Genomic DNA, 27534 nt, shown 5'->3' with positions numbered 1-27534 from the left:
TAAAATTACTACAAATTGAGACATCAGTGGGGTAATGTCTTTAAATATTTATTTTAAATAAAAAATATAAATAAAAGGACAAGTCATTTAACATTAGTAAACCAGCACAGTAAGTGGAAAATAGGTTCAACAAAAAAATGAGGTATCAACAATGATATCTTAAGAGTACTGTTCCCTGAGCTCAATCAGCAACCAGGCTAAAATGTAAAGAGTTAAAATCCTTCAAAACTGGATTCTTCCTCATCATCCGTATCCCAGTGCAGAGATTCAGCTGGTGTGAGGTCATCACAGACGCTGTCCTCACTGAGATCGCCGTCATCACCATCACTGCTGTCATTTTCATACAAAGTGCAGTCTTCACTGCCATCCATAGCATTACTAATACTACATTTCTGGAAGGCACGTCGCACCATGTCTTCTGGAATGTCTTCCCATGCATCTCAAACCCACTTTGCTATTAACTCTATGTCAGGCTTCATGAGACTTCCTCCTTTTGTTAATCGGGCTTGACCAGATGACATCTATTCATGCCACATCCTGCCCACACGGTCTTTAAAGGGCTTATTCAAAGATATACATCATAGGATGGCTCTGATTGGTTAGATGTGAGTAAACAAACATTCAAAGCCCTGCGGTGTCAGCGGGGCTTTGAATGAACAGTGGAGGAACGGCAATCACCTGCTGGGCGGGGTGGGGGGGGGAACGGGGTGGGTGAGGCAGCAAGATGTTACACCTCACTGGGGTACCACTGACCCGTGTATAAGCCTAACCCAGTTTTTCAGTAAAACTCGCCTTATACACGAGTATATACGGTACTCTGTCTTCTGTGGTTACTATGAATCAGAATCAACGCAGTGGCAATGGAAGAGAGAAAGTATTTTTAGATCCGGGCTGAGTGGCTTCTCTCCTTTTTTCAAAAGGGTTGGATAACAGCTTGCCACTAAGAATAGCAGTTTTCCAATTTAATCAACCCGCCTCTGGGCTTCATCTCAGTGTTGGCACTACAGGGAATAAAACTGGCAGGTTCACCTGCAGACCCCAGCTGCACAGGCAGAGCTTGGCCAGGCCTGCTGCCCACATCTCTGCTCACTCCATGCTCCATGTCGGCCTGCCAGGACACAGGACATCAGGGGAGGCCCAGAAATGCTCCTCTCTGAGGACAGAAGGAGGGAGAGTAGGGCAGGAAGAGAGGTCTGGATTCAGAATCATTGGTCTCTGCTGAGATGCATGAATGTGAAACTAATGAGATAGTAGCTTATTGAGAATTTTAGCTCAAAATTCATCTTCACACTGAAGTAGTAGGACATGGGTCTTCCGTAGGAGGGGCAACTGGCCCGCTCTTCAGATGGGTTGGGTCACATTTTATTAAATAGACCTCACATGCAACCTCATTTTACAGAACAGCATACCAAGTAAGGTACACATGCTCAAAGGCTCAGAGATAAGTCAGTGAAAGGGCTGAGTATTCCCAAGTATTCAGATCCACATGTACTGCTTTTCAGTCCCCCAGGAAGTTTAAGAACTGTCACCATCCCACAGACACTTCTGAAGGAATAGGACATCATTTCAACCTCATGCCTACATTTGACCCCCTCCTCTACTCACCTATCACTCACTGGATGGCCCGGGACCTGCAACCCCAACCTCTGGCTTTACTATACCCACTGGCTTGCTACACAACTTTTGGCTCTTTCCAGGTGGTCTATGCCTCCAAAAACTAAGAAAGACCAAGACCCTTTTATGAGGCAAGCTGAGAGCAGAGACAGCCTCACCACAAAGGAAGTCTTCCCAGTTCAAAAAGTGAAATAATCTCTTCAATGTACCTACACTTTTCAGAGAAGATTAATTTCATTAATTAATTTCATTGAAAATCACACACCAAAAAATCGTCTTACCCTACTTTGGGCCAATTCCTATCACTCTTTCCCAATCCACTTAAATAGCCATTATGCGATTTCATATTTCCCTGCTCCCTTCCCTCGCCATTGACCCCTTTCCAACTATAGCAATTGCTTCTTCTGTGTTCCTGTAGAAGTGTCTATACCTAGGTAACATAACTTAATACATAATTGTTCAATTATCTGTCCACTTCCCCCGCTGGAATGGACACGGATTATCTTTATATTATCGATGGGTTCAGTGGCTAGCATGCTCAACTGCTAACCACAATGGTGAAGGTAAAAGTATACTCAAAAGGAAGAAGGCTTTGGCAATTTACTTCCAAAAACTAGCCATTGAAGATCCTGTAGAGCACAGTTTTACTCTGGGACAAATAAGGTTATCAGGAGACGGAGTCAACTTAAGTACAACCGGTCGGTTTGGATCTTTACCGTCTCAGTTCCTAGCACAAAGTAGAAATATTTTCAATTGGGACCCTGATTTGTCTTCCTATGTCTATGGAAGGCCTAAGAAAATGATTACAGATATATTTTCTGTTGGTCCTCTACGTGGATTCAAATACTCTCCAATACGATGCAAGCAACCATTAGAGTTGCCACGCGAGATGAAACCTTATTGGCACTTAGGCATAACATGGTGTGTGGAGCTGGGTAAGTACACCATAATGTTTTGTTGATGGAATAAGTGAAATGAGTAAATAGTATCAGATTCCTGGATATAAGAAAGGAAAATAATAAAGTAATACGAATCACCAAACTATTAAAAGTAGGAAAGTTATGTAATCAATCAGCAAATTCAGACATGAAACAAAAAGACCTTTATGGAATCCACCCAAACTAAGTCAACCACGGTGATGTAGTTAACGTTAGGTCTGACATGTTCCAATTAGGCTAATCAACTGGAGTGAGTCATGATGGAGTGAAAGTCATTGTGTTAATATATATTGGCAAGAAGCAGCTGTGCTGTAACGTTAGCGTGCATGATCTCGCTAGGAACATACAGTTCATAAATAAGGATAGGTAAAAGCATTAATCTTGTACTAAAAGTTTCTCTAAACATTTCTAAGTAAAAAACCCAATAGTGTTTTTTGGAAGGAACTAGCACACATCAACTTAATGGTGACCAAAAGTCTAAGCTTTTTTTTCCTAATGTAATAAAACAAGCAAAATGAATTAATGTAGTTATCACATTCAGTTAGCATACTAACAAAACATAAATTTTAGAAGTTTATAGCATGAGAAATGAACTTTAGAAAGGAATTCTTTAAAGGACAAGAAGACTTTCGCCCCAATTTATTCTTGTTTGCATTGCCATTGCTTCCTCAACTAAAAAATGTTTTTAACACTGCAGTGAGAAAGAGCTTTCTACTCCGGTAAAGAGTTATAATCTCACAAACTCACAGGGGCGAGTCTATCCTGTCCTGTAGGGTCACTGTGAGTCAGCAAGACTCAAGAGCAGTGGGTTAGTGTGAGTGTGAGTGAGTTAGCTCCAAAGCCATATTCTAGTGTATCCAACGAAGACGACAGAAGATAATCGTCTGGAAAGCTTTATAAAGATAGTCCTCCTGGCTAGGGTCCTCCTCAGAAATATTTCTGCTCTTCCTAGGGGACCAAGACACCGAGGAGACCCCCGATCTGAAGCCACAGACCTAACACAATTGTACATTGATATCTGCTAAAGACGGGACCCTAAAACTCATGCCAATTCAAGATGGTCAAAAGCAAATTTTACTCTTGACATTACTGCCATGTACTGCCCCCCGCACCCCAGGAGAAAACTCGCCCTGTATTACATGGGTAACCATGCATTTTTAACCAAGTTTATTTTCAGTCTGTGCTGACCCAAGCCCCCGCCCCCCTAAGCTACCTGGATTTTAGATTTTGTCTTCTTTAGGTATAAAGCATCCTACATAGGCCACATCAGGATCCAAGTTGGAAACCCCACTAAGTGAACCAGACTTTACCTTAAACGCGTCATAAAGGAATTGATATGCTCCTCTGTACTTGAAGCTGTCGTACTTTAGTGAGAAAAGACAAGGTCATGAATTTGGAAGATTTTGGACTTCAAATCTCTTGCTTTTTAGGTTCCCAATAATAGCCAACCTATGGTACCATAGATGTGCTGTTTTCTTAGCATTTTCAGACAGGTCTTATTTCTGCATAGTTCTATCTTAGTAAATAGCATTATTGAAATTGGTGCGCCATGTCTAACCTTCATCATTTTCTAAAACAGAATTCACTCACTTACATTTTTTTTCCCAAATCATTTTGTTGGGAGCTAGCACATACCATACATATCATAGCATAGTTCAATCACATCAAGCAGTATTATACAATTGTTACCAAAATTTTTACTTCTTGTACTCAATATCAGCTCCCCTTTACACACACACACACACACACACACACACACACACACACGCCCCCGCCACTATTTCCTTATTCTACTTACTGTCCCTATAAGTTCATCAATCCTGGGTTTCATGTACTGAAAATCAGAAAAACAATTACAAAAATCCACAATGGTTACCACCAATGACATAAAACGTCTGCAATAAACACCAGTATGAACAAACGAAAAACAGAAAACTACAACAAATGTTGAAAACCAACTCAGGCACAATGTGCATCAGATGGGGGAATCAACTGGCAAGGTTTTAAACATTTAACTTATTTTGATCTTCTATAGTCATCTCTCCAATACTCTTTGGTAACCAATTTATTCTTATCCCTCCAGTGTGGATAGAGGGAAATCACCGGAGGCTTATATCCTGTGTAGATCTCACAAATGAATCTTGGGCTCTCACTGTCATCCACAGCCTTCTGAAGACCAGATTCTCAAAAGTTAGACTCTGATACTATTCTATCTTTTGGCTTCAGATGATATGATTTGCAATCCTTTGGTCACTGTTGTTGGTGTGCTTCTTCCATGTGGACTTAGTTATCATCTCACTCAGATGGCTGCTTATTTGGAAACAAGCCTTTAAGACCCCAAGTGCTATTTTATCTGAGAGCTGGGCACCATCTAATGTCTTCACCACACTTTGCTACAGCACCCATGGCTTCTGTGTGCCCTTCCTGAAGGTTAGTATCAGGCTTACTCATATAGGAACATTCCCTTTATCTCAATAGCATTTTTAGTTATATATCACTGACTAGTTTAATTATACTATTATTAGAATTATCAAAGGCTCCAAAGAGATTACTTATATTAACTCTCAAAAACTGACCATGCTACCACATGGGAGTGAACTAAGAGGGAGGGAGGGAGGGAGGGAGAGAGAGAGAGAGAGAGAGAACCTCACCAATGGACAGAGAGGATTAGGATTACAGGAGGGCTGGTCCCACCACAAGACATGACGTTCCCTCAATGGCCTATAGTGCTACAGGAGTCAGCACTGGAGACACAGTGCAGAAAGTGTGCCTGCTCTGCCCCATGCGCAGCAGGGTGAAACTCAAGGGGGGTGCAACAGGGCAGCAAGGGGAGCAAAGTAACCAAGTCCCCGAGGAATCCTGAAAATCTGACTTGGGGAACAGGGCTTGGTACCTCATCAGACTTGATGAGAAAACATGCGTAAGGATCAGCAGACAGGCCTGGAGTTATCTACTGGGGTTTTTGTTTTGTTTTTTGTTTTTGTTTGGTTGTGTCTCTTTTTCTTTGGTCCTAGAGCTATCTATATAAGATAGGCATGACACACAATCCCGAGGAGAAAACAACTGGACTGGCGTTTTCAGGGGGACTTGGGAGAGGAGGGGGCCGTGAGGGGAGTAAGGAATCAACAAAGTCGGGGATAAGGGAACAAGACGAGACCTAAAACAGATGGCAAGGAGGGCATCTAATGCCTGGTGGGGTTTAATCAAGTGCAATGTATCTGAGAGGGATTACTGAGAGAAAAATGGAGGTTGAGCATGATAGTGGGATAGGAGGAAGGTGAAAGGAAATTGAGGAAAGAAATAGGAGACAAAAGCTACTTATAGAGGTATAGCTACAGGCATGCATATATGTAAATATATTAATTTATAATGACAGGGATAGAAGCCAATGCACACATATATTAAGTAGCAGACAGACTTTGGACCTCTACTCAAGGCCTCCCTTAACACAAGAACACTTTGTTCTAATAACCTGGCACTCTTTGATGCTCACCTTCCCAACATGATCACTGAAGACAAAATGGGTGCATAAGCAAATGTGGTGAAGAGAGTGGACGGTGCCTGGCTATCAAAAGATATAGCATCTGGCGTCTTAAAGGGTTGAGGTTAAAAAGCAGCCACCCAGCAGTGAATCAAATAAGCCCACATGGAAGAAACACACATGACTGTGTGATCATGAAGTGTCAACAGAATCAGGTAGCAAAAGATCCAAGACAATTATATCCATATGAATGAGGAGGGATTGACATGGAGACCCAAAGCCCATCTGTAGGCAATTGGATATCCTCCCACAAAAGGGTTATAAGGAAGGGATGATTCAACCAAGGTGCAGTATAGCACCAACAAAACACACATTATTCCTCTAGTTTCTGAATGCTTCTTCCCCCACCACCCACCACCCAATCCCTGCTACCGTTACCCAGCTCTACCTTACATATCCGGCTAGACTAGAGAACACACATTGGTACAGATAAGAACTCTCGACATGTGGATAAACCCCTCAGTAACAGTAGTGGAAGTAGTGATATCATGAGGGTTGGGGGATGGCCCGGTAGGGGGAGGGGGGGAGAAAGGGGGAACCCATCACAAGGTTGAATATAACACACACACACACACACACACACACACACACACGAAGGAAACAAAAAACAGAAATGTGGGTAAATGGAAACAATGGATTGTGTAAGATCCTAAATAATAATGACAATATAAATTGATAAAGGATTTGCAAGAGCGGGGGAGGGTGGGGGGAAAGGAGTTTATACCAAGGGCTCAAGTAGAAAGAAAATGTTTTAGAAATGATGAGGGTAACATATGCACAAATATGCTGGATACAATAGCTGTATGGAATGTTATAAAAGCTGTAAGAGCTCCCCAATAGAATATTTTTTAAAAACTGACAATGCTGTCACTAAGTTCTATGTATGCATGGATTTTGAGCTGATACATAACTATAAGCCTTAGTCTAAGCTCAACCAGTTTTGGGAGTGTGGCCATGCTCTAAACTTAATTCTTGAAGAGATGGGTGCTACAGCAAGTGTGAAGAAATCAGGTGCTCTCTGGCTTTCAGAAAGGATAGTACTGGAGTCTTCAAAGGTCGTCTTAAAATAAGCAGCCACCTCAGTGACACACCAGCTAAGTCCATATGGAAGAAGCACACCAGCCTGTGGAATTCAAGGATTTTAAATAATAAAATTGAAGATAAGAGCAGTGAATTGTGTTAATTCTATTAATTCTACCACTTGTGTGTCAGATTGTACTAAAGCTTAAATTCTGAGCAACCTGTTTGCAGGAGGCTGTGGATGACAGTGAAAGCCTAAAATATATTTGCAGAATCCCCATGGGGAGTCAGCCTCCATTGAATTCCTTCTGATCGTTGAACAAAAATGTGAATAACTTTACCCTCAGACAGAGCACGTAGGAAAGTGAATTAATGCGGATGAAAGCCCACTGCCATCGAAGCAATTCTGATTCATAGAAATTTTATAGGATATCGAAGGATTGTCCCTGTGGGTTTCCATAAACAGAACTCTTCACGGGAGTAGAAAGCCACATCTCTCTGAGTGACTGATGGTTTTGAACTGCTAACCTCTCAGTTAGCAGCATAACAAGTTAGCCCTCACCACCATGGCTTCTTCGAGTTTGAATATAGTTAGGCTAAAATGCAACAACTTATCATTTCTTTTCCCTTTTGAACTATTTTCCATTCTTTCTCATTTTTATTTGCTTCCTTTTGGATTGATGTTTTTCTTTTATTTTGTTACTGTTATTGAGGGGATTGAATAATTTTCTTTCATGAAATCTAAAACCAACCCAAAAATCACTGCCATTAGAGACAATCCTAATTCATAGCAACCCACTAAGACAGAATGCATCTTCCCCTATGGGTTTCTGAGGCTATAACTACTTATGGGAGTAGAAAGCCTCATCAGTCCCCCACAGGGAAGCTGGTGGTTTCAAACTGCTGACTTTGCAGTTAGCAGGACAATTTATAATCCCTAACACCACCCTGGCTCCCTATATGAAATCCAGGCTAGATAACTATATAGAGACAGTAGCTAGCTGAATCATTTCTTAGGATTGTGGGAAGGGAGATTGGAGGAAAATGGGGAGTTTATATAATGAGTACAAAAACAAAACAAATGTCCCTAATAAAATGTAAAAAAAGAAAAGAGGAGAAAAAAAAGAAAATGATTAGGGAAAAGAATGTACAGATATGCTTTATACAATTGATGTATCTATATGTATGGACTGTGATAAGAGTTGTATGAGCCCCTAATAAAATGTTTTTTAAAAAATGTTCTAAAATTAATTCTGGTGATGATTATATAGCTAATTTTTAATATATTTAAGCCATTGAATTGTATGGTACATCAATTACATACCAATAAAACTGCTTAAAATGAAGCAAACAATTAAAAAAGGAAGTAAACAGCTTAAAAACAAATAAAGCACACTAAAATGTGTTTAATTAAAAAAGCTTGTTCTAACTGCTCTAAGGCCGTACTATCCAATATGAGAGCCCTTGGCCTTAACCCATGTGGCAAATCTAAACAGAAAGACCATTACTCGGTGCAACTAGTGGAAAACTTTTAAGTATGTTTGAAACCACGTGGGCATCTGAATCTACTTTCTTAATCATAAATTTTGTGAAAACTCTAATTACGGGAGACATATTTCTGATAAAACTTTAATGTCTGAGTTGAATTGTGCTGTCAATATAATTTCTAAAGTCACCCACACAAAATAATTTCAAATATTGCATTAATAAGTTACATGAATTATTCATTAAAATTTGAATATTTATATATAAAGTTTAAATATGAAATTTTGTTTCATCGGTGTGTTTTTATGATTTCACTATTTTTAACATAGTTACTATAACATTTCCACCACTTGTCTGTCAGTTTGTCATATTGTGCTGGCTTGTGTGTCGCTGTGATGGTAGAAGTTGTGCCAATGGTGTTTCAAACAGCAACAGGGTCATCCAGAGTGAACAGGTTTCAGCAAAGCTTTCAGACTAAGAACAGACTCTAACAAAGGAATCAGATGTTCACTGCAGAAGAACTGAACCCTGAAAACCTACACATAGCATAGGAACGTTGTCAGATACTGAAAGCTTAATGAACACAAACAGAACTTTGTTAGCGATCGTGGCAGATGGTGAGCCCCTCAGGTCAGAAGGCACTCAAAATATGACTGCGTCAGAGCTGCCTACTCAAAGTGTAGTTGACCATAATGACCTGAATGGAGTAAAACCTTTGAGAATAAAGTTTTTAGGACCTTCATTTGCTGTTGAGGATTTTGCAAGACCAACGACTTAATAGAACATGCCGCTTTCCCAACAACACAAAGCACTAACTACACATGTGGACTACACAGAAGTCTGTTGGACTATATGTGTGGGAAGGGACAATGGAGAAACGAAATATCAGCAGCTAAACCCAGGCCAGAGGCAGACTGGGGAGCAGACCACCAATTGTTCATATGTAAATTCAGGTTACTTTGAGGATTAAGGTTGACCTCAATCCAAGCTATGGTATGTTCAGTTGCTTCTTATGCATGTGAGCGTTGGACATTGAATATGGAAGACCAAAGAAGAAGCGATGCATGTGAACTGTGATACTGATAAAGAATTTTGAAAGAACCATCGAATGCTAAAGGACAAACCAATCTGCCTTTGAAGAAGTAGGGCCAGTCGACTTCTTAGAGGCAAGAACGGCAAGACTTCATCTTGTGTACATTGGACATGTTGCCGGAAGAGAGCAGTCCTTGGGGAAAGACATGGTGTTTGGTAAAGTAGAGGGGAGTCCAAAAGAGGAAGTCCCTCAATGAGATGGATTGACCCAGAGGCTACAATGATGGGCTCATGAGAACAATGCAGAGGGTGGCACAGGACAGGGCAATGTTGCCCTCAGTTGTACATAGAGTTGCTATGAATTGAAACTGACTCAACATCACTGACCAACAACAACTAGGAAACTTTAAGTTATTTATATGGCTTGCATTAAAAGTCTACTGATCAGTGCTATCTAAGGAGTTCGGCGGAAACCTCTAACACCTGTCCTCGGGTAAATGCTACCCTGCTGATTCTAACACAGGGGTGAGTTCAGTTCCACACCTAAAAGAGAAAGGGCCAAAATCTTAGTGGTCCCACCAATCTACATCTGACCAGTGTCTCTCTGGCCAGTAAGCTAGTCTCTTTTATGACTGAGTTCTATTCCACATTTTCTTCCACTCTGTGCAAGATCTTACAATGTGATCCTTTTCTTGTTGAGAATCTTCCTCCTCTTCCCGGATTCTCTGTTTTCCGAAACATGAGGTCCTTCTCCGGGACTGATCCTTCCTGACGACCTGTCCAAAGTACTGAGGACAGAGTTTCGTCTTTGGAGCTTCTAGTGGACATCCTGGGTGCCCTTCATCCAAAAGAAAGTTTATTTGTTCTTCTGACAGTCCATGATACTTTCAACCCCATAATTCACATGCATTAATTAGTTTGTGGTCTTCCTTATTAATTGTCTAGCTTTCAATTGCATATTACGTGATTAAAAATCTCATGGCTTTGGTCAGGGACAACTTCGTCTTCAAGGTGGCGTTTTGCTGGTTAATGTCTTAAAGAGATCTCACAGCAGAGTGTCCTAGTGCATTATGCCCTTTGATTTCTTGACAGCTGCCTCCATGGGCATTGCTTGTGTGCCCAGCTAAAATAAAATTCTCGCCAGCTTCAATATTTTCTCTGTTTACCGTGATATTGCTGGAAAGAGACTTTGTTCTCTTTCTGTCGTAATAATTTTGGTTTTCTCGATGGTGAAGTGAGCAGAATGGGCATTCCACAGCACTGCTTTGTGCGCACGCAGATCCTGTAGACGAGCGGAGAGGCAGTTGTGCGAGCAGAACAAGGGGGCACTGCGTGGTTTTAAATCAAGAAAGGTATGTGTCAGGGTTGTAACCCCTCACCATATTTATTCAATCTGTGTGCTGTGTAAATAATCAGAGAAGCTGGATTACAAGAAGAAGAATGTAGCATCAGGATTGGAGGAAGGCTTATTAACAACCTTCAGTACGCACATGACACGGCCTTGCTTGCTGAAAGTGAGGAGGACTTGAAGCACTTGCTGATGAAGGTCAAGATTGCAGCTTTCAGTGGGACTGCAATGTGTAAAGAAAAACAAATCCCTCACACTGAACCAATGCATAACATCATGATAAGCAGAGAAAAGATTGACGTCATCAAGGATTTTGTGTTGCTTGGAGTCGATAATCAAGCTTATGGAAACAGCAGTCAAGAAATCAAAGACTGCATTGTATTAGGCAAATCAGTTTCACACGACCTCTTTAATTGTTCAAAAGTAAGGGTGTTACTTTGAGTACTAAGGTGGGCCTGACTGCAGCCATTGTACTCCCAGTCGCCTCATCTGCATGTGAAAGTTGGACATGGACTCAGGAAGAAGAATGTGTGCACCTGCATGATGGTGCTAGCGAAAAATATTGACAGTACCATAGGCTGGTAAAAGAACAAGCCAATTCATAGGGAGGAGTACAGTCAGAATGCTCTGTGGAAGCAAGGATGTCCCATATAGTTTTGGACCAGTGCCTGGCAAAGGACAATCGGGGGAAATGAAAAACGGGATGACCCTGGACAAGAGGGACTGACACAGTGGCTGCAACCATGGGCTCAAATGTAACATTGTGAGGCTGAGGACCAGACAGTATTTTATTCTGTTGTGCATTGGGTCGTGATGAGTAGGGGCCAGGCCAGGGCACCAACAACAACAGCACGTTGAAGTATAATGTCTGCTGAAGTCCAGGGTCTGGGGACTTCAACCCACCTGCACTTGGGTTGTTTGTACATCCGGGAACTTGTGAATCAAACCCACCCTCGACACTTTCAGGGAAAACATTTGCCATTTAAGTTCTGACTGTAAGCAAACAGGTCACTCTCTCTACCAAGTTCATCTGTGCTGTGACTTACTCCTTTAGTCAGCTAGATAGCTTCTGCTTAAGGAGAATGCATGGTGTCATTTGCCTAACTGACCATGGATTTGAAAATACTGCAGTCAGAACACTAAACAAGGTGTTGGAATAAATTTTTCTCATTTAGGATTCACAAAAATTTCTTGGTGCCAATAAAACATACAACTTTCCTCTAACTCTCTAATGCTTCCTCCCCCCACTATTATGATCCCAGTTCTACCTTACACATCAGGCTAGAGGATGTACATTGGTACAGATAAGAACTGGAAACGCAAGGAATCCAGGATAGATGATCCCTTCGGGACCAGTGGTGAAAGTAGCAATACTGGGAGGGTGGAGGGAGGGTAGGGTAGAAAGGGGGAACCAATTACAGGGATCTACATATAACCTCCTCTCTGGGGGAAGGACAACCAAAAAATTGGGTGAAGGGAGACATTGGTGACTGTAAGACATGACAAAATAATAATAATTTATAAATTATCAAGTGTTCATGTGGGAGGAGAGCAGGGAGGGAGGGGGAAAATGAGGAGCTGATAGCAAGGACTTAAGTGGAGAGCAAATATTTTGAGAATGATGAGAGCAACGAAAGTACAAATGTGCTTGACACAATGGATGGATGTATGGATTGTGATAAGAGTTGTATGAGACCCCAATAAAATGATTTTTTAAAGAAATTTCTTGGTTCCTAAGCAGTCCCAGCTTCTAACAGTAACAGTGGCATGCACTTGATGGGATGTTGGGAAGAGTCTGAGTATACCACCTACCTATGAGAAATTTAGGTAATTTTTCCCATGGTTAAAGGTGAAACCAAATCAATGTTTTCCAAAGTGGTGAGATGCAGAAGGGGACTTGGGATGAGTAACCCACTGAGTGTTGAGGACTCTTTAATGCTCCTATATGTCACTGATCACAATTTAGTGCCTTACATCCTGGGCTCGGGCTGCTAGCTACCCATTTCCATCATATTCTGTTGATCAAAACAAATCCCAAAGTCGACCTTGATTGTTGGAGATGATCATTGGGAATGATTTATCACAGGCATTTGGTTTGTTAGGACAAGGAATGGCTTTGAGTTCTTGCCCTGTCCCTGAGTCCCTTAGTGGCCCTGCATGAGTTAGTTACCCCATTTTCCATTTTTTACCAATTCCCCCTTTCACCAGCCATCTGTCATTTCTTGTACTGTGGTGGATTGCATCTTGCTGTGATACCGAAAGTCATGTCACCAGTATTCCAAATATCTGCAGAGTCACCCAGGGTGGACAGATCTCAGGAGAGCTTCCAAGGGAAGGCTGCTTGGAAGGAAGACTTGATGATCTACTTCTGAAAATTGAGCATTGGCAACCCTTTGAGCTAGTGCAGAACACTGCCCAGCTCGCTTGTCTGGACACATCATCAAGAAGACTCCATTGTTGGAGGAGAACGTGCTTTCCTGGTAAAATTGAGGGCCACCAGGGACATGAGGGGCCCTCGGTGAGATGGATTGTCCCAGTCGCTGCAATGGTGGACTTGAATATGCCAGGGATTGAGGATGTTTCCTTCTGTTTGCACATGAAGTCTCCGGGAGTCAAACTACTCAACGGCAGTTACAACAAACCAGTACTTTGCTTCTTATATTTGTTTCTATCTTTCTTTAAACTTTTCATTGTGAATTGGGTGTTGGTTTACAGAGTGGAACATCGTTTTTACACTCACCATGCATGCACATTTCTCTCGCCTCACCGGCCAGAATACTCTTAATGGGTCATCAATTAGCCTACTTGCTCCCTGTGTTTCCCACTTCTATTCCTCCGCCTTCACTAATCCTTCTGAACCCGGTCCTTGGGTAAACACTGTCCTTTTAGTCTCAAACAGTCGATTAGTCTAAGGGGTGCATGCCTACCTGGTGGTACGGTTCCACTTATAAACCTGTTCATTATTTGGCTGAAAATGGAGTCCAGTTCCAGACCTGAAAAGTAAGAGAGGGCCTCTGGGGTTCCACAAGTCCCTATCTACCAGTAAGTTTGGCCTTTTAATGATTTTGAGTTGGTTTTTTAATTCATTTTATTGGGTGCTCATACAACTCTTATCACAATCCATACATACATCAATTGTGTAAAGCACATGTGTACATTCATTGCCCTGATCATTCTCAAAACATTTGCTCTCCACTTAAGCCCCTGGCACCAGCTCCTCATTTTTTTCCCCTCTCTCCGTTCCCTGCTCCCTCATGAGCCCTTGATAATTTATCATTTTTTGTCATGTCTTGCCCTGTCAGATGACTCCCTTCACCCACTTTTCTGTTGTCCGTCCTCCAGGGAGGAGGTCACATGTAGATCCTTGTAATCGGGTCCCCCTTTCCAACCCACTCACTCTCTACGCTCCCAGTATCGCCCCTCACACCCCTGGTCCTGAAGGGATCATCCACCCTGGATTCCCTGTGTTTCCCATTCCTATCTGTACCAGTGTCCATCCTCTGGTCTAGTCAGACTTGCAAGGTAGAATTGGGATTATGATAGCCGGCGCAGGGGGCTGGGGGAGGAAGCATTTAGGGACTAGAGGAAAATTGTATTTTTCATCGTTGCTATATTGCATCCTGTCTGGTTCATCTCATCCCCGACAGCCCTCTGCAAGGGGATCTCCAGTAGCCTACAAATGGGCTTTGGGTCTCCACTCCGCACTCCCCACCTCATTCACTATGGCAAGATTTTTTATTCTGATGATGCCTGATACCTGATCCCTTCAACACCTCATGATTGCACAGGCTGATGTGCTTCATCCATGTGGACTTTGTTGCTTCTGAGCTAGATGGCCACTTGTTTACCTTCAAGCCTTAAAGATCCCAGATGCTATATCTTTTTTATATCTGGGCACCATCAGCTTTCTTTGCCACATTTGCTTATGCACCCATTTGTCTTCAGCAATCATATCTTGGAGGTGAGCACACAATGATATGATTTTTTGTTCTTTGATGCCTGACACCTGATCCCTTTGACACCTCATGATCACACAGGCTGGTATGCTTCTTCCATGTGAACTTTGTTGCTTCTGAGCTAGATGGCCGCTTGTTTCCTTCAAGCCTTTAGTTTTGTTCCACATTTTCCTCCCACTCTACCTAAGACTAGGTAATGTGATCTCTTGTAACATGATTGGTAGTGGTAGCAGGGTGTGTTATCTAGGTACTATAGAGAAACAAATCCATAGCAACTCATGTATAAGAGAGAGTTTTATATAAAGGTTAAGTGCACATAAAGAAAACATCTCAACCTAGTGCTGCCCAAGCCCACAAGTCCAACATTAGCCCATTAACCCATATGTCCGACACCAATCCACAAAATCCTCCTCCATCTCACAAAACAGACACAATGATGCCTACTGCAGGAGGAAAGCTGAATCAGTGAATGTGCAAGCATTTCAGCACTGGCAGAGGTCTCCACACGGCTGCTCCAGCACCCAGGGCTGCATCAGGACAGGTCCGTGTGGCTTCTCCTTGGGGATGTCTTTTAGGAAGTCAGCCTTGCAAGCTGAAGCAGTTGCACCCTGCTAAGGCAGCTGCACCCTGGCTCAACCATCACAAAGCTAGAGACACAAGAACTAGAAGAGCAAGGCTCACTGAGCCATTTATCCCTCTGCCTTTCATTTAACCCCACATGTATTTATCAGCCAAGTTGGCACAAAAAAGTATCTACCTCATAGGGCACCATCTAGTTCTTCTAGACTCAGAATGACAGAGAATAACGCTTCCATGGTCCACTGCACTAATTATTCCCCCACGTCCTTAATTTTCATCACTCTTCTTTCCTCCAAACAAGGAGATGCCAATAATTGCCACTGAAATGCAATTACTGCTCTTCGGACCCAGTCACTACTTGCCAAAGAGAGATGTAGAACAGTGTCTTTGTTGTCTCTGTTGTGCCAGTTGACCTTGATAGTCTTTTAGGGTGCTTGGCTCTGGCTAAGAAGTTTGCATAATTTTGCCCTCTTGCTCCACTGCAATCAGGAATATATTTACACCAAACGTAAATATCCATGTACAAACATCCTCTATCAAGCCTGCTGTATATACTCAAGTATAAGCCAACCCGAATATCACCCGAGGCACCTTATTTTACCACAAAAGCTTCATTAAAAATGTGCTGAAAAACTCAGCTTATACATGAGCATATACAGTACATATGTTTGTGGGTATGCTCCGACTCTCCCTCTTATACCCATTCAGTATCTTTGTCTAGCCATGCATCTACTCAGTTCATCACTATTGCATAATTGTGTATATAAAAATATTTACCTGTGTGATCTTTAATTTTTACACTGTTTTCCCTTCCTCCATCATTTTTTAAACCAATCTCCCTCGTATTATATATTGCCATCATTTTAATCCAAGTTAACGTTATAAACATACTTGATTTCATTTGGAAATTATGTACCTACACAATTCTCTCACTTTGTAATTGTCTTCCTTACAAGTTAATGATCTGTTTTTCTATTTTCACTCTTGTGGGTATGTTTAAATGGGGATACTTCAATATCTGAATTCATTTCTGGATGCTGTCTGAATGGATGCTAATTTCAGATTGCTGTCTGCCTTTGCTAATTCTCAATCTGAAGAACTCCATTTAATATTTAGTGGGAAATTGGTTTGGGTTTCACAAAATCTTTTCATTTATGTTTATCTGGAAATATCCATCATTTTATTGTCATGTTTAATGGATATCTTTGCTGGGAATATGATTCTTGGTTGTCTTTTTTTCTCTCTTTCTGATTTATAGATGTCATCTCAATGCCTTCTTGTCTGCATGTTTTCTTCCAAGAAGTCAGAGTTTAGTCCTATTGGCTCTCCTTTTTAACCAACTTCCTTTTATCAAGCTCATCTCAGGATTCTTATATTTGGTTTTGAAAATCTTGATGATGACACGTCTCGGTGGCTTTCTTTGGAGTTTATACTGTTTGGACTTCTTTCCACTTTGGGAATGTGTCTTCTTTCAAGGTGTGAGGCAAACTTTCATTAAAAACACTTTGACCATGTTCGCTGTACTTTTTTTTTTTTGATGTCTTTATATTCTGAAATTCAAGTAACACATAAGTGTTACTCTTGATGACGTCCTACAAAACTTTGTCTTTGGATTTTTTTTCCTTTTCTTTTTTTTTTTTTTATTGTTCCTCTAGCAGGTGACAATTGAGAGATTTATCTTCAAGCTTACGGGTTCAGCCATCCATTGATTCTATTCTGCTAATTTTCTTTTCAGTGTATTATTTATTTTTGTATTCTCATCTTCTGGAGTTCTGTCTGCTGTCTTATATGGTTTCTAATCTTTTATTTATTTTGTCACTTTGTTCTTGCAGCGTTTTCCTGAGTGCTTCATGACTTTTTTCTGTGCTTTCCTTGATTTCATCTGCAGCTTTCTTGATCATTCTTGAAATCCATTGAAAGTACCTAAATATCATTATTTTTAATTCTGCCATTCATTTCTCAGAACGGCCTTCTGACTCTGTATTCTGGTCATTTCTTAGAGCCACTCTGCTTGGTTTCTTCCTGTGAATGGAAATTTTTTCGCTGTCTCCAAGACATTGTGGTATTGTATCTACATCTAATTGATGATTGTGCAGGCCCTGGTACTGTAGTGCTTATGCAGTGGTCTGCAATCTGCAAAGTCTGCAGTTGGAAACCACCAGCCTCTTCTCAGGAGAAAGATGGGATGTTCTACTCCCGTAAGCAGCTCTTCCCAAGGAGCTAGGGGATGGGGGAGTTCAAGGGATGAGACAATTGATTCTTGGTGGAGTTCTTTCAGGTTCAGTTATTGTTTGAGGTCAAGGCATCTGTTGATAAGTCATTCACGCATTCTCAGAGAGTGACTGTGTTTTGGGTACTTGTTCCCCAAAAGTTTCTCAGGTCCAAAGGGAAGCTGAGGTCACGCTGGCTGGGGGTGGAGGAATCTGGCTCTCCCTGGGGTGGCTGAAGACTGGGTATTTGTCCAGCACTGCACATTCTGCTCGTCCAATCTGGCTCACACTCCTCCAGATGTGGGGTGCTGCACAATCCCTGTGGAGTGATGCCTCACGTAGAGCAGGGACTGTACAGGGAAAGGGTGTCGCCGACTGGTGGGTAAGTGAGAGTGGTAGCTGGCCATGCATCTAGTCACCAGCAGCATGCGTGGAACAGAGGCCATCCTTCTGGTCACCTGTGACCCATGTACATTTGTGTTTTCAAACAGGTGTCCTGATAGAACGCTGCTGACAAAAGTTCAAGATGGCCCTGCTGCCCTGGGTGAGACAGCAGCTTGCACCTTTGGCAATTCTCTTGTTGCTTTTGCCAAACTTTTCTCCCAGTAGGTATTCGATCCATTTCTTTATATTTTCGTCTGAAACTTGGAGATCTGGGACTATTATCTGTATCTATTTCCCTTGTTCTCGCATGCCTTTGTTGTGGAAGCTCTGTGTAGAGTCCTACATCCTGAAGTACACCTTCTAGAAGTTCCATAAGGCAAGGACAATCTGCCCGAGTGTTCTCACCCCAGCTCTGAGGAAGCAGTGTCTGATTAATTTTGGTGATGTCCAGAACAAGGCCCGTCAAGAAGTCCTGACCCCCAGGGCTCAACAGTAGGTACTGGATCTTCAAATGATGCGCATGGACACTTTATAGCTCTGTTTTAGAAGGAGTCTCCATGGGACAGAGTTGACTCCACAGCAAGTGAATTATGTTACAGAGAGCCTGAAAAGTTAAATAAATTCCTTAAGGTCGCAGAAAAAAAAAAAGTTGAAGAATTTCCTTAAGGTCGCAGAAATGTACAGAGCCAGGATTTCAGCTAGAGCTGTTCATTCTTCCAATAGTTGACACCTGGTGGCTAAGGAGGCCCCAGTGCTGATCAAGAGCATATGCGGGGAATATATTTTAAGGAGAACGAGGTCCTGCTAGTTGGGTTTGGGAGACTCCTTGGGGCTTGTGACCAGGCCTGTTGGTCTGTTCTTCATTCCCTTTTGGACTTTCTCTCACACATTCTGGACATATGGCTTTTCTGGTCAGAACCAATAAAAATATTTGATGTCCTCTTTTGCTGAGCTGTGGAGATTGCTGTTTGCACACAATTCTAGAAGCAGATGGAGCCTGATAGAAATCCCAAATGATAATTCAGACTTGCAAGCTCTGTGAAAACACCCATGTAACCTAAATAACTCTGAGCATATGGGGGGGGTTAAGGAGAGAGAGAAAGAGAGGCTGCCTGTTGACAGCACAGTTCACTGTGTGTACTTTGGGGGGGGGGGTTGGTTGTGCCCACACACCCCTGAGTCCTTCAGTCACCTGAACCCATGAGTTTCCAATGGTTTTGTCTCCTGCAGCTGAAGGAATATGATGAAACATGCGCAGAACTTCACCCAGGGTTTGACACATAGTAAAAGGCTCAAATGGGAGCTGCTATTCTCATTGAAGAGAAGAACCTCTCTTCCTCGTCACTGGGTCTGCCATGTGGTCCCTGGTTCCCATGGTTCCACACTCAGCATCGGCCCATTCATGCTGACCGGGAGTAGTACTGCTGCCTTCTCTCTGGGAGCTTATCCCTGGCCAAGCACCTGGTCCATGTTTGGAGTCTCTTAGGTGAACGGAGCACGCCTCGCTCATTCTCAAATACACAGCTCAAGGCCAAAGTCAGGGAGCGCTGACCAATGAAAGCGTAATGCTGGTGCACTACATGAACTCGACTGCACCCAGACATTGGTGGGGAGCACAGCCTGGAATTGTTTTTGTTTTCTTTTTCAGAATTCGTTCCTAACTGCACTGCTCGGGACACCGCGCTGAAACTGCCCTCGGTGAAATTAGAACTAGAGCTTGATTCGGGTCCTGACTCACAGTGAGTCATGTGACGAGTGTCTTGTCTGTGACATATGTGCGCAGCCTGGGAGGGGCTTGGTTTCTGGAAACTGCAGGCTCGGAATCTATTGGGAATGTTGGTGTGGAGACCTACAGAAGGCACTGCGGCCAGGAGGAAGGAGGTCTGATACTGCAGACTTCCCAACTTTCCTTCGGGATCCGGCTCACTTTCTTCTCGTCTTCACCCTGCCTACGTGATTTGAAGAGGCCCAGGGCCTCCTGCACAGGTGGCAGGGTCAGAGGTCAGGGCCTGTTATGGCCACTATCTTCTGTGTGACTTTAGTGGGGTCATTCATTTCTTGGAACCTCTTCACCCGGATGAGAATCATTGCTTTCCTGTCTATCTTGCAGGATTTTTAAGAACAAAAGAAATAATGATCGCTACAAATGTGCTTTACACAAGTGAGGTATGTATGGATTGTGATAAGAGTTGTATGAGCCCCTAATAAAATGATTTCTTTAGAAAAGAAATAATGATCACAATCATCATCATTTTATTTTCAAATTGGTGGTTGTACATTTCTTGCTTTGTTAGAAAGATTTCCATCTTAAACCCAACACATGGGCTCAATAACATCGATATGATGTTATTAAGAGATAGATGTTCAGAGCCATGGGAACCTCATATGGAATTACACAGAGCCTTCGCTCGCTTGGTAGCTAAGATTGGAGGTTCGAGTCCATCCAGAAGTGCTTGAAAGAAAGACCTGCTGATCTACTTCGGAAAATTCAGCCACTGAAAACCCCACGGAACAGAGGTCTACCCTGACTCACATGGGGTTCCCATAAGTGGCATTAGGCTCTGTGATGCTCTTTATCCCTTGATTCCGTAACAACCCGAGCACATGTCTCCTGCTCTGGGGGTGGCAGGTCACCTGGGAGCAGGAGTGTAGGCTGTGGCTGGTGTTTTTTCCTATGGCTGTAGCATCACCTCCAGGCCTAGGTCTGAGGGATGGGGTGGAAAGGGGGCTCGTAGCATTGATGGAGTTCCCACCAGACCCCAGAACTTCCACAGACTCTGCCACCTCATCTAGAAAACAGCCAAGCTAAGGCGGCTGCACTGGCCCGAGTCCCTCGCTGCTCTCCCCTCTTTCCAGAGGAAGAACTTGGGGACACCTGAGAGATGATCGTGTAGAATTCGACCCAGGTCTGCCTGGCTGCAGAATCACTTGGCAAGTCAGTAGTCCCAAGGACATTCTCACCACCACCACCCCACCACCCACACACACAGGACAGGAGCACTTTCGGGAGTAAGAACAGGAAAGGTGAAGTGAGAGCTTCCGTTTGAATCACACACACACCTGGAGAAGCCCACGGTTCCCTTTGCTCCCCTCTCAGCGGACAGGCCCAGCTGGGACAGGCCCTGCAGGCACGTGCTTCTGCTGGAGGGACCACTTCTCCACAGCACAAAGAAACACACCTGTGGGCTGGCTTCTCGCACACCCTACCATGCCATCTACAGGTGGGAGAGACAGAGAAAATAGAAGGAGGGAAGGAAGAGAAAAATAAATAGAGTGGGGGCAGCAGGATCCAGAAGCTATGCAGGCAGGACTCTCTGACCTAGAGTAACCCACCCAAGAGAGGAGCGATATCAGGCTGGGGAGGTGGGGCTTGATTGTTTCTTCCCTCGCTGCATTTTAGAGCTGAAAACCATGTTGTTGGTTGGGTTGAAGCTTTGCGCTGCTTGTCTAATGGTGGCCACAATGTTCATTGGCTTTTTCCACTTTTGTGGGACAGAGAAACGACCAATCATGCATTGGAAGCCTGCTAGGCTCAAGGAGTGGAGTCCCGGAGGGATGCAAAAGATGGACATTTGCGGCTCCCCAGAGGCACCATAGAAGATCAGCCTGGAGATCGACTCATGGAAAAACAGCCCTTGACAACCTCGTGGAGCACAATTCGATTTGGACACATCTGAGGTCGCCTTGAGTTGGGACCAACTATCGGGTAAGGGGTCCTGGTACTGACTACACAGAGTGTAGCACTGACAAAAGGATAGAAGCCCCCCTCTAGAATGGCCACACCCCAGCTTCTGCCATCCGATGTTGGTGGTAAGTGTCATCGAGCCAGTTCAAATGCCTGTTGTGTTAGACAGGGTTCTCTAGAGAGATAAAATCAGATTACTGATAATTATATATAGATAGATAGAGATAGATATATATAAATTGAACAGTTAAATTATAAATAGATAGATTTATAATACAAGAAACGAGCAGTTAAATTATAAAGCAGTACAAACGGCTCAGTGCAACTCACTCCCGTGAGAGTTGTGAGACACTAGCCATCCTTCAAGTCTTGAGGGCCGTCAGGTAGTTCTCTGTAGAGAGAGAGATCCAGGCTATCCCAGCACAGGCAGCAAACAGCAAGGCAGGTCACCAACCGTGAGCCAGATAACCAACTGTCAATCCCCAGCTCAAAGAGATGTAAATTTCAATCGTGTGGTCTTAAAGGGACCTCAACTTACAGCGACACAGTCCACAGGCTAGGCGTCCCGCAGGTAGGGTACCCTGTAAATTGAGGCACAGAACAAGCAAGGCAGCTGCACACTGGTCCAATGATCAAAGAGCAAGAGACAAGAAAGGCAAAGCTCACCGAGCCATTTATCTCTCCGCCCTTCAATTAATCCCACTTGTGTTTATCAGCCAGGCTGGCACCATAAACTATCTCACCTGTCTCTCCTCCGTACACCGGAATGAAGCCCTCCGAGCCTGGCACCATCCTCACAAGGCTTTGATGTGGGAGCCCACCCGTGTAGCCACTATGTCAATCCACCTCATCAGGGCTATTTTTTTGCTTTGCTGCCCTCCTATTTTACCAGACATGGTGTCCTTTTCCAGGGACTCGTCTCTCCTGAAAACATGTCCGAAGTACATGAGAATATACAAGAGAATTCTAGCTGTACTTCTTCCAGGACAGATTTTGGCAGTCCGTAATTACTTGCAATATTCTTAACACCATGATTCAAATGCATTGGTTCTTCTTCCGTCTCTTTTATTCCATATCCAACTTTCACATGCATACGAGGCCATTGAAAATACCATGGCTTGGGTCAGGTGCACCTTAACTTGCTCTCCAACACTTTAAAGAGATCTTGTGCAACAGATTTGCCCAATGCAATGTATCGCTTGATCTGTTGACTGCTGCTTCCATGAGCATTGATTGTGGATCCAAGTAAGACAAATTTCTTGACAACGTCAATCTTTTTACTATTTCTTATGATGTTACCTACTGGTACAGTTGTGAAGATTTGTGTTGTCCTTACATTGAGTTGAAATCCACACTGAAAGCTGGACTCCTCGAACTTTGTCAGCGAGTTGCTTCATGCCCTTCTCACTTTCCTCAAGCAAGATCGAATCCTCTCCGTAGCCCAGGTTCCCGTAAGGGTCTCCGGACCATGTACACGTGAGCGCAAGCACAATCAAGTGCTCTGTAAATCCCATTCTTCTCAATATTATCCATAATCTGTTATTGTTCACACAGTCGGATGTTTTTTGCATAGTCAGTAAAACACAACTAAACATCTTGCTGGATCCATGGGACATCAGTAATGATAGTCCTTGTTCCACGTCCTCTGAATCTGGCCCGAACTTCTGGCAGCTCGCTGTCTATGGACTCCTGCAGCCGTTGCTAAACGATCTTCAGCAAAGTTTTCATGTCACGTTGATGATATTGCTCAATACATTGCACGTTCTGTAGTCGCCTTTCTTTGCAATGGGTATAAATACAGAACTCACCCAAATTGCCATCGGTGAGATGGGCTTCCAGTGCTTCATCAGCATGTGGAAACATTTCAATCGGTATTTTATCGACTCCTGGAGCTTTATTTTTCATCCAATTTCTTCAGTGTGACTTGAATTTCTTCCTTCAATAACATCGGGTCTTATATAAACCTCTTGAAATAGTTGAATGTCGAGTAGATCTTTTTTTGTACTGTGACTCTGTGGGTTCCCTGAATGTGATACTGCCTGCATTGTTCAATATTTCACCCCTAGAATTTTTCAATATTCGGAACCCATCCAGGGTACCAGCATCTTGGGAAGACAAATGAAGAAAGTCGGAGCAGTCTGCTTCCATCATGCTTACAGCCAAGAGCGCTTGGAGCAGCTCCACTCAGTCACACCGGAGGGCACCACGAGTGAGAATCGATTTGATGGCAACAGGTTTGTATTGTGTTAGTGGTGCACTGGGTCTTTCAGTTGTGTGCCGGGCATGGGGTAGGCAGCAGCAGTACACAAGATGGACAAGGTTCCGGGCTTCAGTTGCCATTTCTTGTACCACACTCTGGGAAGTCCTCTGGCTAGCTAATTCCTGTACCACTGGAAAGAGGAAACAGAGTGTGTCCCTACAACCGCACAGCCCTGGGCTGCTGGATTTGTGCTCAGTAAGAGAGTGAGGTCCACCATCGGTGCCCATGGGGGCTGTTAGAGAAGGCAATAATAAGCAGAGGCAAGCCTGGGATTGTTGCCATCCATAACACATAAAGTTAAATCCAACTTTTATCGTAATAACTCCTATAGCAGATTTTTGCGTGATGTACACTAATAATAGCCAGTGTCTAACGTAAGGACAGTAGCTCTTTATGGCAACGCCTCTTGCCAGTACATGTGGAAGCCTGACATCCCAGGCTGGGATGGCTATGAAGCTCCCCTTGGGCCTTGATCAAGGTCAGAAGACACACATCTGGCAAAGTGTTTCCCGCATTCCTGCACCTATGGCAGGTGGCACTAATTAATAATGGCACCTCATGTTTTCTCTCATGAAAAATATACCAGTTGACCTCTTGCAGTTGAACTGATTTCAACTCACGGACATTCCACATGTGTTGGAGTAGAACTGGGCTCCACAGGGTTTCCGTAACGAATTTTTGGTAAGTATATTTCCAGGCCCCTGTTTTTGAAGCACCACTGGGAAATCTCAAACCTTTCAATTTGCAGTCAAGTATGTGGACAATTTTCACCTCCCAGGGACTAGAGAGTATTAGTATGGGATAGAACCTGTTTATTATCTTATCAAGGTCTTGGGATCTTTTATGCTGGTCTAGACTCAAGGTTGCCAGAAAGTCAAATTGAATTCCCCTGTCCTAGGTCAGTGCTCAAAACATCTTGTTCGGTTCAAGAGCAAAGATTGCGAAGTCCAACAGGAGGAAGCCAAATGAATTTGAGTCTGGCGTTGCTGAGACTCATTGAGCTGGAGATGAACTTGGATCTAAAGGCTCAGTTAAGGAAACCAAGTGTAATAGCAGCCAAGGAAATGGAAGGTGGTGGTGGTGATCAGAAAGCTATTATAATCTTTGTTCCTGATCCTCAACTGAAATCTTTCCAGAAAATCCAAGTCTGGCTAGTACGTGAACTGAAGACAAAAAAAAAAAGTTTGTAGAAAGCACACTATCTTTATTGTTCAGAGGAGAATTCTACCTAAACCAACTTGGAAAATCCGTACAAAGAATAAAGTCATACAAAGCATCCCAGGAGCCTCCCTCGGACAGCTGTGCACACTACCATCCTTCAAGTCTTGGTCTTCCCAAGTAACATTGTGAGCAAGAGCATGCATGTACAACTGGAGGGCAGCACGCTTGTAAAGGTGTATTTGGACAAAGCACAGCAGAACAATGTACAACACAAGGTTGGAATGCTTTCTTGAGTTTTTAAGAAACTCAAGGGCCAGGATGTTAATTTTGAATTCCCACAGTTTCAGTTGTTAAAAAAAAAAAGACTGAATAAAATATTCAAAAGAAATTGAAGCTGAATTCAGAAGAGGATATGGAACAAAGAATATTATTGCTAATATCAAGTGGATCTTGACTAAAAGCAGAAATACTGGAAATATATATTCTTGTATTTTATTGACTATGCAAAATAATCCTTCTGTGTCGATCAGAATGAACTGTGGATCATTGAAAAAAATGGAATTCTGATAGCCTCCGGCCAAGACCAGGGAGTAGGCGCCGTCGTTGCTCCGGCCGTGGATGCCGGCCACGTGGGGCCGGTGGACGCCGGCCTCGCTGACCTGCGGGAGGAAGCACGGGGAGTCTCTCTCCGGCCGACACTACCTCGCTGGTGTCAACCCGACACTCCGGGCAATACCTGAAACCGCGCGGGAGTCACGGGTGCACGGAGCCCTGGGCACGCGGGGCGCCAGGTGCGCGCCCCCAGGCCCTTGGGGCCTGTCAGACATAGGTGGACATATTTATATAGTGTGTGAAAAAAGCAAAGACATTGCTCCGACTGTCAGGTGGTAGCTTGGCACCTACTGAGCAGCAGCATGGAACAAAGGCCTGCTATTTCCTGCCGAGAACCCAATGAAAATACTCAGGAGCACAGCTCTGCTGCAGGACAGACTGTGCAGCCCGCCTCAGTGCCTGACGCCCACGGGGGTAAAGCCAGGCAATGGTTCTGGGTGAGTTTGCTTTCGCATGGGACACTGAGAGAGACCCATGGGAACGGACCTGCCACACATCCAAACCCATGCACCCCCCTGTGGTCTGCGGGTCCCACACCCACTGCCTGCCCCCAACGCTGCTAGGAGGAGCAACGTTACTTAGCAGCACCCACTATGGAGCTGATGTTAAAATGTACAGTAAGTACAGGATTTATTATAGAAATGCTTGCATACAGTGGCGGAGTGGTCATGCTAACCTCAAGGTCAGCAGTTCAAAACCGGTGCCAGCTGCTCTGTGCAACAAAGACTGTCTACCCCCTAAAGTGCAGTCCGACCCTGTCCCGCTGTACGTAGGATTGCCGAGTTGGAAACGACTTGATGGCAGTGAGGTTTGAGAAAAAAAAGAGCTAAACACACACACCCCCAAAAGAAATCCAAAAAAACCCTCAGTGCCATCGAGTGGATGCCAACTTCCTTGTGACCCCACAGGGCAGGGTAGATCGAGCTGCCTCCAAGGGTTTCTGGGACTTCAGTTCTTCCCAGGGAGCTCCTGTGGAGCCACTGCTGGTTTCAACACACCCGGATCCACTAAGCCTCCAGAGCTCCTCCAGCTGAGAGCAGGTCTGAGTTTAAAGGGACTAGTCCCCATCTGCAGGGAATCTCGAAGCATTCCTGCCTCCCGCTGTGGGGTGCGACAGGCCCTTGAGAAGTCCTGCCCCTCCACCTGAGAGCCATACACCTCTCACGGCAATCTGTTGAAACCATAGCCCAGGAGGATGCCCCAGGCCCCCACAATTCTGCTCGCCAGAACTTGCCTAGGAAGACACGGAAGGAGCAGGTACTTAAGACTGTACCCAGGTGCGCCCTGGCAGCACCCTACGGGTGCTCAAAGCAGCTGGCTAGCTGCAGAAGGGACCGAGCAGAACGACCTGCTGGGTTTCTGAGATAGAAACCCTCTCCAGGAGTTAAACTTCTCTCTCAAGAAGCAGCCGGCGGTTTTGTCTGGACAGAGCAGGGAAGGGCACCCTCTTAGCCAGTGCCATCCAGTCAGAGGGCTGGTGCTTAAGCTGTACTGTGTGTGCATGTGGACGGGGGGAGGGGCTGGAAAACTCCATTAGAGAAGAACCCCAAAACCAAGCCCTTGGAACAAAAGGCTGAGGGCAAAGACTGAGCGGGAGGGGGTCGCTGGGAGGACAGCATGTGGCTGCTCCACAGGCCCAGGGGTGGCTGTGCAGTGTGCACCCCAGGTTGCCCAGAGCCGCTCCCCGGCTCTCCACCAAAGGCTTCCAG

The 27534-nt window shown here is 44.0% G+C and overlaps 1 non-coding gene and 1 pseudogene across 1 annotated transcript; one reads left to right on the top strand and one right to left on the bottom strand.

The window, feature by feature from the left end:
• Positions 1-18249: 18249 nt before the first annotated feature.
• Positions 18250-25605, top strand: LOC142457071 (small ribosomal subunit protein eS7-like; annotated as a pseudogene).
• A 596-nt stretch (positions 25606-26201) lies between these two features.
• On the bottom strand, positions 26202-26334 carry LOC142457597 (small nucleolar RNA SNORA42/SNORA80 family). Its single transcript, XR_012786302.1, has one exon. It is a non-coding gene; the product is annotated as a small nucleolar RNA SNORA42/SNORA80 family (small nucleolar RNA).
• Positions 26335-27534: the final 1200 nt, after the last annotated feature.

The sequence above is a fragment of the Tenrec ecaudatus genome, chromosome 9, assembly GCF_050624435.1.
Source record: "Tenrec ecaudatus isolate mTenEca1 chromosome 9, mTenEca1.hap1, whole genome shotgun sequence".
Lineage (NCBI taxonomy): Eukaryota > Metazoa > Chordata > Mammalia > Afrosoricida > Tenrecidae > Tenrec > Tenrec ecaudatus.
The sequence above is the reverse complement of the archived record's forward strand: the minus strand, read 5'-3'. Positions and strand labels throughout refer to the sequence as shown.